Genomic DNA, 13,948 nt, shown 5'->3' on the forward strand with positions numbered 1-13,948 from the left:
GACCAGGTGGCCTGGCCCCATCGCTCCCAGGGGCTGCTGGGGGCAGAGGCGTGAAAAATGTGTACAAAAAAAACAAAAGAAAAAAAAAAAAAGGAGACTTTTTTTACAGCATCACCAGCAAAATTCACGACAAACTGAGAGGGAAGACACCATCAGCCAAACTCCCCCCGGCCAAGGAGTGCCCCCAAGGCACCTCGGAACCCAGAGGAGGGCAGATTTGCAGCACACCCCACCCTGAAGGTCCTCGCCTACCCAACCCACGGATGCGGGAACCATAAGTCGCTGTCATTTTCTGCCAATAAAGAGCTTTCCCATGGGACTTTACACACCTGATTTTGATATTCTGCTCTTTAGCCTTTAGGTATTTTAAAATGGGAAATTATCCCTAAATCCCTCAGCCTCGAACAAGCAAAACATAGCAAGAGAAACACAAAACCCTTTTTTTTTTTTTTTTTTTAAAACTTGCTTTCTTTTTCCAGGGCAAACAGTCAGCCCTATTTATAACACTTCAAACATACGCCATCCTTGAATTCAAAACAGTTGCCTGCAGTAGAACGAAAACCTTATCCCTCCAAAGGCTGGTGTATCAAAGCCTTCCTCTTCCTCCCCTCTGCCTCTCAACACAAAGTTCCCTTCGAGAAATAAAAAAAACACCCCACAGATGAGCAAACAGAGACGCAGCTCTACCCTGGCTCCCTTCACGGGGAAAGGGCAAGCCCAGTGGAAAAAGCCAGCCCACAAAATAATATAAAAAGGTGCTGTAAATATTTTGAACCCCGGATGAAGAGGGCTGGAGTAGAACAGGACAGCCTGGTAGAGACAGGTAGAAGAAGCAGTTAAGGAAAACCAGAGCTAACTGAGAATCACTAGCGTCCAGTTTCAGCCCTGCCCAGTGGCACAGATCTACCGGCTGCTCCATAAAAGCTTAATAAAGCCACGGCCGCTGCTCCAGCTCAGCAAGGCGCGACTCCCCGGCATGACGTGTGATTTTCGGTCACCTTCACCAGTGGCTTTGTCACCACAGCATGAGAGGCAGCTGGGCGGTCGCAGCTCCACGGAGCCAACGGGACAATTTACTCCGTTGCTGCCATGTATTTAAGCTTAAAAATAGATGGGTAGTAAATGGGTTCAGTCACTCAACTGCAGTCAGGGGGGTTTGGCCATGGCAGGGCTGCAGAGCCCTGAAAAAGCCTCCAAAAACCAGACTCTGTTTCCAACAGCGTGCCCGGGAGAGGGAGGATCTCAGCAGTGCTGGAGCCCAGCTGCAAGCACCTGGAAAACACCCGGGGGTCCTCCCCGCACGCCTCTGCCACCGCGGAGGCTCCTTGCAGAACCAGCTCGTACTGGGAGGTGTCTCAAGGCCTATGGCAACCCCCCCAGCAGATGTCTGAGCTCTGATGCGCTGCCCGTCCACGCCAAAGCGTCTCATTAAAAGTTAATTGTCACCTTCCTGGCGTAATCCTTGGAAACGAAGCAAGACTGGAAGGTGCTGGTCCAACAGCAGACACCAGCTGGGATCCAGAGCATGCGTACATCGTGGCGAGGCCGCACCATTTTGGGTACATTTCCAGTTCCAAGCCACAAAGGCAGCGAGCACACGGGGCTGGGAACTGGGAAGAGGCGACCGGCCGGTTCCCACGGAGCAGCGGCAGCCGATGCAAACCCACCGAGAGCTTTAACGCCCCGCACACCCCTTTTCTCCCCAGCCAGCCTGCAGCTCTGCCTGATCACGTCAGCTTTGCAGCTCTGACTGTATTCTGCCTTCTTAGAGGCTTTTTTTTTTAATTATTATTATTTTTTATTAAAAATGGAAGGCATCCTTTCTTAAGGAAGCACGCTGCGGAGAGGCAGCAGACGCCCCGGTTTAAGGAGAGATTGGTACGCCCACAGCAAAGCGCACGCTGATCCAAGCAACTTCTGACCTACTTTAAGGAGAAGAAAACAGATCGAAGCATTTATTGTGCGGAATTGGGGACGAAGAATTAACCACTAGCTTTGTAACGAAAAGGAAGGCACGCTCCCTAATGGTCTGAAGTTGTGCCAGGGCAGGTTTAGGTGGGACATTAGGAAAAATTTCTTCACTGAAAGGGTTGTCAGGCACTGGAAGGGGCTGCCCAGGGAAGGGGTCGAGTCCCCATCCCTGGGGGGGATTTTAAAAGCCGGGTGGACGAGGTGCTTAGGACCAGGGTTTGGGGGTGGGATGGCAGGGTTAGGGGAACGGTTGGGCTTGATGATCTTAAAGGTCTTTTCCAACCCAAATGATTCTGTGATTCCCTAGCAGATCCCCATGCTCCGAATAGCAGGGGGATTGGAGGCACCCAGCAGCTCCATGGTCTTCACAAGACCGAGCATCATTGCCCCAACTAGACTTTTTCACCCCAAAGCTGCCACTCTAAGGAGAGAAGCCCACCAAGCTCTAGAAGAGGAAAGAGTACGAGAGGAAGCGATTTGCCTACTGTCAAGAGCAGGTTAGCAGCAGAGCTAAAAAAAGAAGGTGGATGTGACTCGGTAGACACCGTCTCACCATTTCTCACATCCCCCTTGGGCTGTGGGGCAAACCAGAGCAAGAGGAACGGCAAGGCCCCCCCCCTCCCGCCCCTTGGGCCAAGCCACTGCTGCTGGCTCCTAGCCTCAGCCCTACCATCGATCTTGCCAGTTTTGGGGCACCTGACCACTCCACTGGCCACCTAAGTTGTCTAATCTCCCTGCAAAACAGCTCACGGGAGCAATTTCTACTCCGTTATCCAACTCTCAATCTTCTCCTGAACTTTTTTCCCCTTATTTTTCCTGTTGCCATCTTTCACAAAGAGGGCCAGTCCCCTCCGCCACCCAAGCACCAGCGATGTACTCGCGCAAAGGCACGCAGAGGTGCTCCGCTGCCTCCAGACACGTGCACCGGGAAAACGTGTCTGGAAACAAACCGAGCTTCCCACCCCCTCACCATCTGAGATGGGATCCAGCCCCTCTCCACCCAACGGCAGAGGAATTGCCTTGATGTTGAGCAGGAAGGTCAGCCCAGAACAATGAAGAGCTCCTTCCATTCCCTCCCGACAAGGCAGAAAGCCTTCAAAGTGACCTCAGGTTGTAATCTTATCATATAGAAACCGCAAAGAAAGAGCTGCCGCATGCAAAGACAGCCTTCTAGGGAGCCACCTGTCAAATCACCTACTCAAAGCGCTATCGAGTGACTCATCTCCATCCAGCAGATGGGCTCAGAGGAATGAGGACAGCATGAATTAAGAAAAAAAAAACAAACCCCAAAAAAACCCCACGTAACTTAAGCAGCAGCCAGCAGGTCAGCATCGCGGAGCTCGGGCCAGAGAAGGGCTTACATATGTGCTGCAATGCAGCCGCTCCCCGTTTGCTCGGGGGATTCGTCCTTTCCTTGCCTGTAGCGTGGCAGTATTTAAACCCCTGGTTGTGTCCCCGTTTACGAGGCTCCGTGCTCGTCTCGGTGCTCTCCAAGCTGACTCTTCCAGCAGGAGCAAGACGGTGCCTCCTTCCTTTGCCGAGCCAACTCCTCGGCTTGCCCTGGCTGACGCCGAGCCAGGGATGGGCCGGGCTGCCGAAAGGGCACAACGCTGCCTTAAAAGCAGACTCACCCCAGAGGAGAAAGGCTTTGGCTCTGACGGCGGGGAGACACTTGCAATGTTCCTGCTGCAGGGAAGGGGGCACCTCCCAGCAGTCAGCAACAGCCATTTGCATGACAGATATTTTCTCCTATTATTAGTTACTTCTTGCATGCTCTGTACCAAATGAGACATCACTTCTATCCAGCTGGGAAAAAAAAAAAAAAATAAAAAAAATAATTGGGTCAAGTTAACAGGGTAAACACAAACATGTAAGGAAAAAAAGCAGCAGCTCTCCTCTCCCCCAGCACTGCCCTTCTCGCCCACTTGCAGCGACGACAGCAATTCAGAGGAAGTCCACTAAACCGAGGGGAAACGTGGAATATTTGCCTTGCATCCAGATTTCCTGCCCAACCTCCTCATGTCCGATCTCGGAAGAATCACGGCCTGACTTTTGCAAAGCTGCTGAGCCATCATTCCTCAGCAACTCCACCCGACCTTTTGCGGACCCGGGGGAAAAGCGGCGAGCAGCTCCTCGCAGTCGAGACTTAGAGCTGCTCGTTAGATGCGATCCAAAGTGCCCCCTAGTCATTGCAATCATCGTTTTTCTCTTCTGCAAAGCTTCAATGACAAACAGAGACAGAGCACCCAGCAGTCCTGTCCTTGGATCAGCATACGAGGATCAGCCCCGACCGTCCACCCTAGGGATTTCCCTAGGGATTTCACAAAAAAAAGCAAGGGGGAAAAAAAAAAAAATGGATCAGCATACGAGGATCAGCCCCGACCGTCCACCCGCACACCACTCCTAGGGATTTCACAAAAAAAAGCAAGGGGGAAAAAAAAAAAAAGCTTACGACACCTGTAAATCCCTGGGGAAAACACCAGGGCTGCAGGGCAGCTTGCAAAAAAGCAGCAGACGGGATTTCTGCTCCCCGTGCAAACCAAGACAGATGAAAAAACACCTCCCTGGGGTGCGTGACACTCACTGGCATCACCCAGAGAAAAACCCTGAATGGCAACACAGAGCCCGGAGACTACGAAGAAACTGGGAAGGAGGCAGAGGAACCTCCGGATCTGCAGCGTGATGAGACCAGGCCGACGGCACACGTAGAACAATTCCCTAAAAAAAAGTTTAGTCGTGGCTGCGTTCCGTTTTGGGTGGCAGACAACATGAGTCCAGGGAAGAGTCAAGGTGAGTTCCCAGGCAGGTTTACAGACAGAAGCGAGATCAAAAAAGATGCTGAGCTCAGGGAGGAGCCCAACTCCATCAAAGGGAAGGCAAAACCCCCTCTTCCTGGCTTGGCGAGGGCAGAGGGAGCCCCCACGCAGAGCACGTTTAACACAGACAGCGTTGGCCAAGTGGAAACTCCAGCACGGACCTAGCGATATCTCAGGGTACACAAACATCAAAGAGGGAAAGAAATAATCGAGAACACTATAAACACGTGTTTTCCTTGTTATATTTGAATACTAGGAAAAGCTTAGTGGCTATCAGACCAGAGCACAGCATCCTAAGGAAAAGGAGAGGGGGAACGAGCAAACAGACATCTGTAAGGCTGCCGGGAGCAATCCAGCAACGCTGTGCCGGACCGGATCAAACTCCTGCATGGGTTCCTCCAAGAGCTCTGCAAAGGAGCCTTCCCCACAGCAGCTACTCTGCCATGCTTCCAGCCCATGCAAGATGATGCTGAACCCATTTTTTTTTTTTCCTTGCCGCACATCATTAACACTTGCTAATACTCATTTCAGAATGGTTTAAGTGGGGAAAAAATCCCTCCCAGCACTTTGCTTTTCCTCTGCAGATGACACCATGGATGCATCCCTATCGCCTCTCCACCCTGCAGCCAGAGCAATAGGTGAACCAAGAATTCCGGTAGGTAACATTTAGAAGATGTTATCCTGTTCAAGCACAAAAGTGCAGACTCCCTGGGTCTTTAAAATTCATCCAATGCAATTAGGAGGAGCTTTACTGGGCAGATAGCTATGCCAACATCTGGCACTCCGGATTTGTGCCTGCCCTATGCCCCCTAAGTCCACCCAAAACCATGTGCGCAGACACGCGTCAGCATCAAGTGAGATGTTTTCTAAATGCTCCGGCACGGAGCCATACAGGGAAGAACATCAGGGAGGAAAAAAAACCCCCTTTGGGCAAGAGCAGCACCTTCTTAAGCAGTGGATTTACTTTGTACATAGATAATCATTCCCCGTTTTTCTGCCTTTTTTGTCATGAAGGTGGCAAGGTTAAGTTTAAATACAGCTAGTCCTGTATAGCCAAAACAAATCTGGTCAAGAAAGTGGTCAATAAATTATCATTGATGAATAAAGTCTGGGCCAAGAAGAAGATACAGCCTGGTTTTCAAGCTCTAGGATGAATGATGAAGCATTTTTCTCAATTAGAAAAAGCCCTTTATAGCTTTAATCATGCAAATTTTATCTTCTGTCTGAAAGACGGAATTTCATTATGGAGATGTGTTTAACTTTTTTCTTTGAGCAGAAAAGCAATCTAACTAGTGACAGTGTCATGAACTTCATTAATAGCCAGTTAATATGAGATAGGAAGATTCTAAAATTCCCAGTGGCTTTAAAAGAAAAAAAAAAGACTCATTCTGTTAATAAGGTATTGGGAAAAAAGCTAATTACACACGCCACGGGCTAGAGAGCTTTCCTTGGGAGCAAGAGCAGCCCAGGCTCTCTCTTGATGGACTCTCCATCTGCTGCAAGAGGTGAAGCAGGGCAGGTCCAGGACCTCAGGGGGACCCACGTGTGTCCCCCCACCTCAGGACAGCCCCAGGGCGATGGGGACACTCTGGCAGGTCGAGGTGTTCGCCAGCACCCGCAGGCACTATCAGCAAACCCACACGTCCAGCAACGAAACCACGCGGCCGCTGGAGAGGATGCCAAGAGCAGCTTGTTTATCCCTCTAGCTTGGGCCAAACACGGCCCTTTCCGATCAACAGGAACCCATTCCTGAAAGCCACGGGATCGCCGACTAAAGGGATGGGGGGGCCAACGGGAAGAGGAAACCTTTTAAAAAAAAAATAATTAATTATCGCTTTTATAATCACAGCAAGAGGCCAAGAGGGGCTGAATCTTCCACTAAGTCATGTCACACAGGAGCTTATGAAAAGAGAAGCTGAGCAATGCTGCGGGGCTTTCCCAGCCTGACCGAGCCTGAATCCTTCCCCATCCGCTTCGGCTCTGTGGAGACTCACCTGCTCCCCAGGGGGAAGGCTGGGACACAGCTCAGGAGGGAGCAGATCTGCAGGAAAAGTCACCCCCCCGTTGACAGGAGCTCCAGCTCCGGGCCCCTGACTTCACAGCTCAAGCTGATGATTTAATCAGCGCAATTAAAGAGATGGAAAGGACCACGAGCACAGCCCTCTGCAACGCGGGAGTCTTATGAAACAGCATCCACGTCTAGATGCATCGCTGAGTTTCCATGTGAATGAGTTCAGCTGGCATTACAAACCCAAGCCCTTCTGGATTACGGATTTACTTTATTTCTGGTCTTTTCGGTATTTCGGCACCCTGCTCGGGAGTGGTGCAAACCAGCAGCCTTCTCCGGAAGGGACAGCAACATCGACGTGGGCTGCAGCAACCTCGGGTCCTGTAGTAATCCCTCACACCCCACTGCACACAAATTCCCCCCCGAGGGACTCCCAGCCTGCCCACAGTTTTGATTTTGACGTTGGTTATTTCTGCAGTCTCGGGCAGAAGGAGCTGCCCTGCTCCCAAGCACGGGCTGCCATCCCTTCCAGTTTTACCACCCGGGGCTTGGATAGGGCTGCGAGCCCTGGCAAAAGGCACTGGCATATGTAGGGATGGGGGAGAGAAGGAACAAAAAAAATAAAAAAAAAAAAAAAAGTGCTAAAGAAATGAATCAGCTTTTACAAGCCAGCCTGCCTGATCTCATCCCTAGTTTGCTCTTTCCCAGGAGGAAAGTATTGGCAGAGAGAAGGGGGAGGAAGGATTTCCTTCCACCACATCCAGAAACCATCCCCCTCGGCACCGTCCGCTTTCAATAGTTCACCCATAACCTGTGAAAACAGGTAGTCAGCAAAATAGATAATTTTAGGCAGAAAGCCCCGAGGCAGGCGGGCAGGCATCACCACGCGGCGGGAGATGATGAGGAAGGAACCAGCATCGCTAATGCGGCACAATCCCTCCCCAGCCCTGAGTCACGTATCCTTCCTGCGTCCCAGATTCCCCCAGCTGCAGACACGGGATAACACTTTCCCTGGTTGACATCAGGAACGAGGAGGGGAGCAAACAGAGCAGGGTACGGAGAGCTGGAGTTTTCCACCTCTGTTTTTTGTCTTTGCCTTCCAAGAATCCCAGTTCTCGTTACTATTAGAGCCCAATGGCTGTGAAAGTAATCTTAAAAGGAAATAAAAAACCCGCGTTAAAGTAACTGATGCAGAGGCACGAGCCATCCCCTCCCCGCAGCTCCGGACAGGCTGAACAATACTGAGAAAAGTATCCCCCCCCGTTACGGGGCTGCTCAGCTCTGACAGTGATGAACCAGCCGAACGACGTCGCCGTGCCAGGCGTTCCGTCGCTGACAAATCACGCAAGAAAAGGAGAGGGAGTTAATATGAAAATCCCCTGCACGCGGTTATTTTAGCTAGACGGGACAGCAGGCAGCTCTGCGAGTATTCAGTTGTCATCACCACCTAGGCTGGGAGCAGCATGCACCCAAGCCTAGCCCCCTCCGCTCGGAGGTTTGCCGAAAGCGGCGTACACGCGTCCGCCTCCGCTTTTTCACCTGCCGTACGTGGATCTGCAAGCACATGCATCACCAAAACACCCATCGCCAGCAAACTGCTCGGGACTTCAGGGCATCAGGCTTCTGCCGAATACGACTCCCCCCAGGATGGACCCTGGCCGGCCAGCTGAGCAGGCGGGACGTCACTGCACTCGTGCAAATCCAGCTTTCCTCCAGCCTCAGGAGCAGATTAATATTGAAAGATAAACGAGGGAGGCTGCAGGGGACTCCAGCCCAGTTTAATATTAATAGAGCAAACACCAGGTGCTGTGGGAGGGAAGGTCAGGCTGGCAGGAATCAGGAAAAGCTCTTGACTCCCCAGTCCAAATTCCCATTAATAGATAAGGAACTTAGAGCCTGACTACCTCCTGTAGGAATTAGCTGCTCACCGTGCCGCCGTGGCACGCAGACCTCATTCTGCCTTCGTCACCAAAGCACAGCCACCATCACGGCAGGAGAGCCAAGGAGTGACCTGCTCCCAGCATCTCCAGCTCCTCAGACCCCGCCGCTGAGGGACGGGGCGACTCGCTTGCTGGTGGCACAGCATGGGGGTGGCAAAATTAACCAGAACGGTTCAAAAAGAACACGTCAGCCCAAAATAGCTCCTCATCCCACCCCCTCTGAGGGCCTGGTTCCTCCGTTGGGAGCTCTGGGTGCTCTCCTGGGTGACGTCTCAGCCCCAGTGCACCAGCAAGGGCTTCCCCAGGATTTCGCCGACGGACGGGGCAGGCGGCCCCGCTGCCCCTGCCCAACGGCTGCCCGCACACCCTTGCACCTCGGCTTTCTGGCAAAGCAGAAAAGCCACCGCAGGGAGCATTTTGGGTCCACTCCTGGCTTCACTAATTACTGCAGGATTTGAGACAAGTCAGCGCAAAGTTCTCACGCAACTGAAGAGCAGAGCCTGGCATCTCGGGGGGGCTGTGCCCTCACTGTAATGTCTCTGGATACTGGCACTGTCCTAAGAGCTTCAACTCGCATCCGTTGGCCAAAAAGCTGCAGGAGGTGAAGATCTAATAGATTTAGAGGATCCCAGACACAAGGAAGAATTTTTTTTATGCTGAGGGCAGTGAAACACTGGCACAGGTTGCCCCGAGAGGCGGTCACTGCCCCAGCCCTGGGAACACCCAAGGCCAGGCTGGAGGGGGCTCTGAGCACCCTGCTCGAGGGGAAGCTCGTGGCAGGGGTTGGTGCTGGGTGTCCTTTACAGGTCCCTTCCAGCCCAAACCATTCTGCGATCCTATGACCTCTCTGCCGCCAGGATAACCGCCCTGCAGCACGGTTGGCAGCAGGAGCACGACCCTCTGCTCTCCCGGCTCCACAGTTCCTCTCCACCCCGATACCATCCGCAGTTTAAACCCCAGCAGCGCTGAGTTTGAGCAAAAACGTGCAGACGAACTCGGGGTGTGTCAGCCTCCACCAGAGAGGGAGCGAGCTAGAGCTGGAGGGCAGGCACAATCAAAACCATCTGCAGCAAGACAGGGCACCGACAGACAAGCTCTGGCCAGGGAAAGGGGCCTCGTGGGTTTGATTTTCCATGTGGAAGGTTATCCTGCACGCTTTGCTTCTCATTTCTCTTCCAGCAGGAGATCCTGCGCCGCACAGCGCATCGGCGATGTCCCGAGAACCCAGCCGCATACAGAGAAAAGGCTGCGAGCAGAAAGGCATCTCATGCCTAAAAGAGAAAGCCCCAGAGAGCCAGATGCTAGGAGGACTGACTGAACCTCAAAAAAAAAAAAAAAAAAGGGAAAAAAGTAGCTGTTAAAAGGTATCACCTGGGAAAGGGAGCAAAAAACCCCACATTTGAAAGCACAGTGCAAAGCCACCGCAGAAAGAGCCTCACCCAGAGAGAAATAAAGGAAATCCCAATCCAGCACAGGGAAGAGCAAATGACCACGAAGGCAAAAGGGAAAAAAAAAAAAAAAAAAAAAAGGCAAAATGCTGTCCCTGCTTGCCAGCTGCGCTCTGTCCCCTGTCCCCAAACGGTCCCTGTGCAGCGTGTCCAGGAGCGGATTCCTCCGCCTCAGCCCTCCGAGCAGATGCCATCGCATCGCAGCACCTGGGTACCGAATTGCAGGGAAGGAAGCTCCCAGGGCTCATCAATGACGGGCTGGAAAGCGCGGGTCACCGACGTACGGAGCCTGGGCATGGTGTGGTCCTTCGGGGCCGAAATGGCTGTCGGAGGCTACAGAGCACATCCCGGGCTCTCGGGCCAAGCAGAAAGCAAGCAGTAGCTATTCACCTTCAAAAATATCTTTAGAAGCCTCGAGAGCAGTTATCAAACTCAGAAAAAAGCATGCATGTCAGGGGCTTGCTAGTTTTAATCAGCACTCACCTCTCTCCCTCTCAGAAAATGTTTTTTTGTTCTTTGCACGTGGAGGAGGAGAAGGTTGCCGGTCTGTGTCTCGGGCCAGTTCTCGACAGGGGCACGAGCCACTGCATGCTACCCCGGTTCCTAAGCCCAAGCAGGTCTAGCAGGGTTTAGGCTCGGACCACACAGGCTTTGGGAGCACGTTAATCCTGTTCGCGATGACTGCTGCCCAGGGCTGAATGCCAGTTTGGTTTAAAAAAGCGATGCTGTCCTCCCTGGCTCAGGCAGAGTCTGCTCCCTGAGCCGAACCGCTGGCATACAAACCCACGCCTTGTGTCCCCAAAGGGGCCCTGCTGTACCCAAAATGACAATATTTGATCAGAACTGTCCCCAGCGAGCAGGCTGTGCTGCTTGTCCGGCCTCCGGCGTACGATCCCAGGTAGGACCATCCTGCTGTCACGGAAGGAGGGGACACATTTACCACCACCACCTTATCACAAGAGTGCTGCCTCCACCCCAGGGTTTGTCCCTTCAAACCACCGCCTGCCGGTGCCAGGCCGCTGCCCTACGTGCGAGCAGCGACAAACCCCCTTACGCTCAAAAAAGCATCAGATTTGCCCAGGAATTGGCACGGGCAGGCGCCCTGCTTGTGCAACCTGCCCTATCCAGCGGTTCACGGGAAGTTTCGTGGGCTTTTAGGACTTACACCGGTCTGTATATACAGGAAACAGCGCAAACGAAGCCATTTCTAACACCACATGCTTCCTGCGAATTCCTGAGCGGATGCCGATGGGTCGAGGCCGGACGGCGCCCGGGATCAGCCGGTCTCACACCTGCAAGCAGGGGCTGCACCGGGACTTCCCACCCGGCTCCCAGCTCGCAACGCCGGAGCTCGAAGCTGCCGCTGCTGTTGTTTCTCCTCCTTCCTTTTTGCGGGAATGTTTTCTACAGCTTTTAAAGAACATTTTGTTGTGAACTAGCAAAACCTGTTCTGGACGCACACACAGAACTGCTCGCCATCTGCAGTGTTTGCCAGCGTGACTTTTTTTTTTTTTTTTTTTGCGGGAAACATTCCGGCGGCCCGCTGCCTGGGGGGCCTCACCCAGGGAAGACGTGGGCTCCCAGGAATCAGACGGCAGAAGCCCACGAGCCAAACTTTGCTCCCTCGGAGGCTGAGCTGGCCCCCTCGTCGTGCGGGGAGGCAGGGGGGATCCCAAACCTGCTGCTCCAGCGGTGCCGAGGTCCTTGCAGACCTTGGTCCTGGCTTCGTTCTCCTTCAATTAACAACAGACGTGGAACGAAACATAACATTTTAGGAAAGATCTTCCACATGTTTGGTTTTGGCAGCGTCCGACAGCTTTAAGGGAGCCAAAAAATAACTAATCCTCCTTTCCTTCAGCCGAGGGGCGGCTGAGGAGTGGGACCAGTGGAGGGAAAGGGAAGGAGGGTGAAAAGGGAAGGGAGAGGAGGAGAAGGCAGAAAAACGGCCAAACTGGAACCAGTCACTCCCAGTTCCCAGTTAAAGCATCTCCGAAGTGCAGATACCCACGTCCCCATCACCAGGGCACTGCATAGGGGGTGGCAGCACCTCTGAAAGAGGACTGTATCCCTTTCGTCCCTGCAAAACGAGTCACTTCCCTGATATTGGCGGAAAACCTCACACCAAACCCAGCTTCTTGGGATTAAATCAGCTCCCAACCCCCCGTGGCAACGAGAGCCGCGGAAAAACTCCCACTGAAGTTGAAAATACACGCGATGCAACCGCGAATACACCTATCTCTCGATTTAATACGCCACCAAGCGCAGTCTAAACCCTCAAGTGAAGTACACAGACATGCACAGGCCACCAAGTCTGCACGTTGGGCAAGTTACTTCTCCCCGGACAGCTGCGCTGGGTTTAGTTTTTCCACAGGCAGCCAAAATGGTTCCTTTTAAGAAAAAAAACTACCTGTAACAAAAAAAAAACAAACCCACAACCCAAACACCAAAGACCAGCTATGACTTCACTTTACAATAAATCCCCCCCAGAAAAGCTTCATCAGGTGTTTGGGAAGTGACACTTTTAGACTTTAGAAACACGCCGCTTCTGACTCAGCCGTGAGCTTTCACCTCTAATTGCCCCGTGACACCACCACGGCACATCCATGCCAGCAAAATCCTCCTGCACCGAGGTTTTCAGCACAACCTTCCCCCATGGAAGTCATAAAAAAAAAAAAAAAAAAAACAAACCCCAACCAACCCCACAACACAAGGGTTTGCGTGAAAGGGGGTGGGGGAAGGACTGGAGGAATCTGTTCTTTTGCTTTGCTGTTCAAGCAAAATGCTTTTTCGCAAACACAGCCAAGAAAGGAGGCAACACACGTAGCAAACATACTTGGGCTGAGCTTAAAGGGGTTTAAACTTCGGGCCTGGAACACACGGTTGGTAGATCTGCGCAAAATTCATCTTAAATTTAAAACAGGGGCAGAAAAGCGGCGACCAGGGGAAGCAGAGGAGTATTTGCAATTCCAGAATCGTTTGAAAAATACATTAAAAAAAAAAAATCTCAACTATTCATTTCAGCAGCGTTGGCAAGCGGCAGGAAGGGCAACTCTGCTCGGGGGGATCGGGAGCAGCAGAGGGCAAGGGAGAAGGGGTTTGTCATCCCGAATCAAAGCAGATTCCCAGATTTGGGGGGACAGAGCCGCAGCCCCTGAAGCAGCGAGGAGCCACACTTGACCACCTCAGCTTTCAAATGACATAAACTCACTGTTTACCACCAGAGAAATCAGTTATGGGATCAATTTTTGCTTGGCTAATAAAAAAAATGAATCGCACATCTGACAAGTTTTTTCCAACGTCTCCCAGCCGTTTCCCATGCGGGCCGGGGATCCGGGCTCCCTCGCCAACCCCAAAATCCTGCTGCCAGCTGCTCCCCGGGAAGCGGGAGCTCCCCGAGGTCGGGCTGTGGCTGCCGGTTAACGGGGCCGGTGACTCCTGGCTATGACCCCGAACCCCCTATGGCTGCCACCTCCCCAGGGTTTTTTCTCCCCCAAATCCCGCTCTGCTTCGAAAACTCAAGGACATCTCAGCTGCTGAGGTGCTTCACCGCCAGCGCGGGCCTGGGGCTCCCCCAATTTTGGGGAAGGTGGGCAGTGCACCCCCCACTGTGACACCCACCTGGATCTGGGGTGCAGCCAGCACCCAAACCCTGGGACCCTCCGGTCCACAGCGGGTGCCGGTGCCCTCCAACAGCCGGGTCTGGGGGTGCGGGACCGGCCCCCCGGGACCCCCCAGGGCTGCACCCCCGGGACCCCCCAGCCCTCC

Source organism: Egretta garzetta, unplaced genomic scaffold (assembly GCF_000687185.1).
Source record: "Egretta garzetta isolate BGI_Z169 unplaced genomic scaffold, ASM68718v1 scaffold4, whole genome shotgun sequence".
Lineage (NCBI taxonomy): Eukaryota > Metazoa > Chordata > Aves > Pelecaniformes > Ardeidae > Egretta > Egretta garzetta.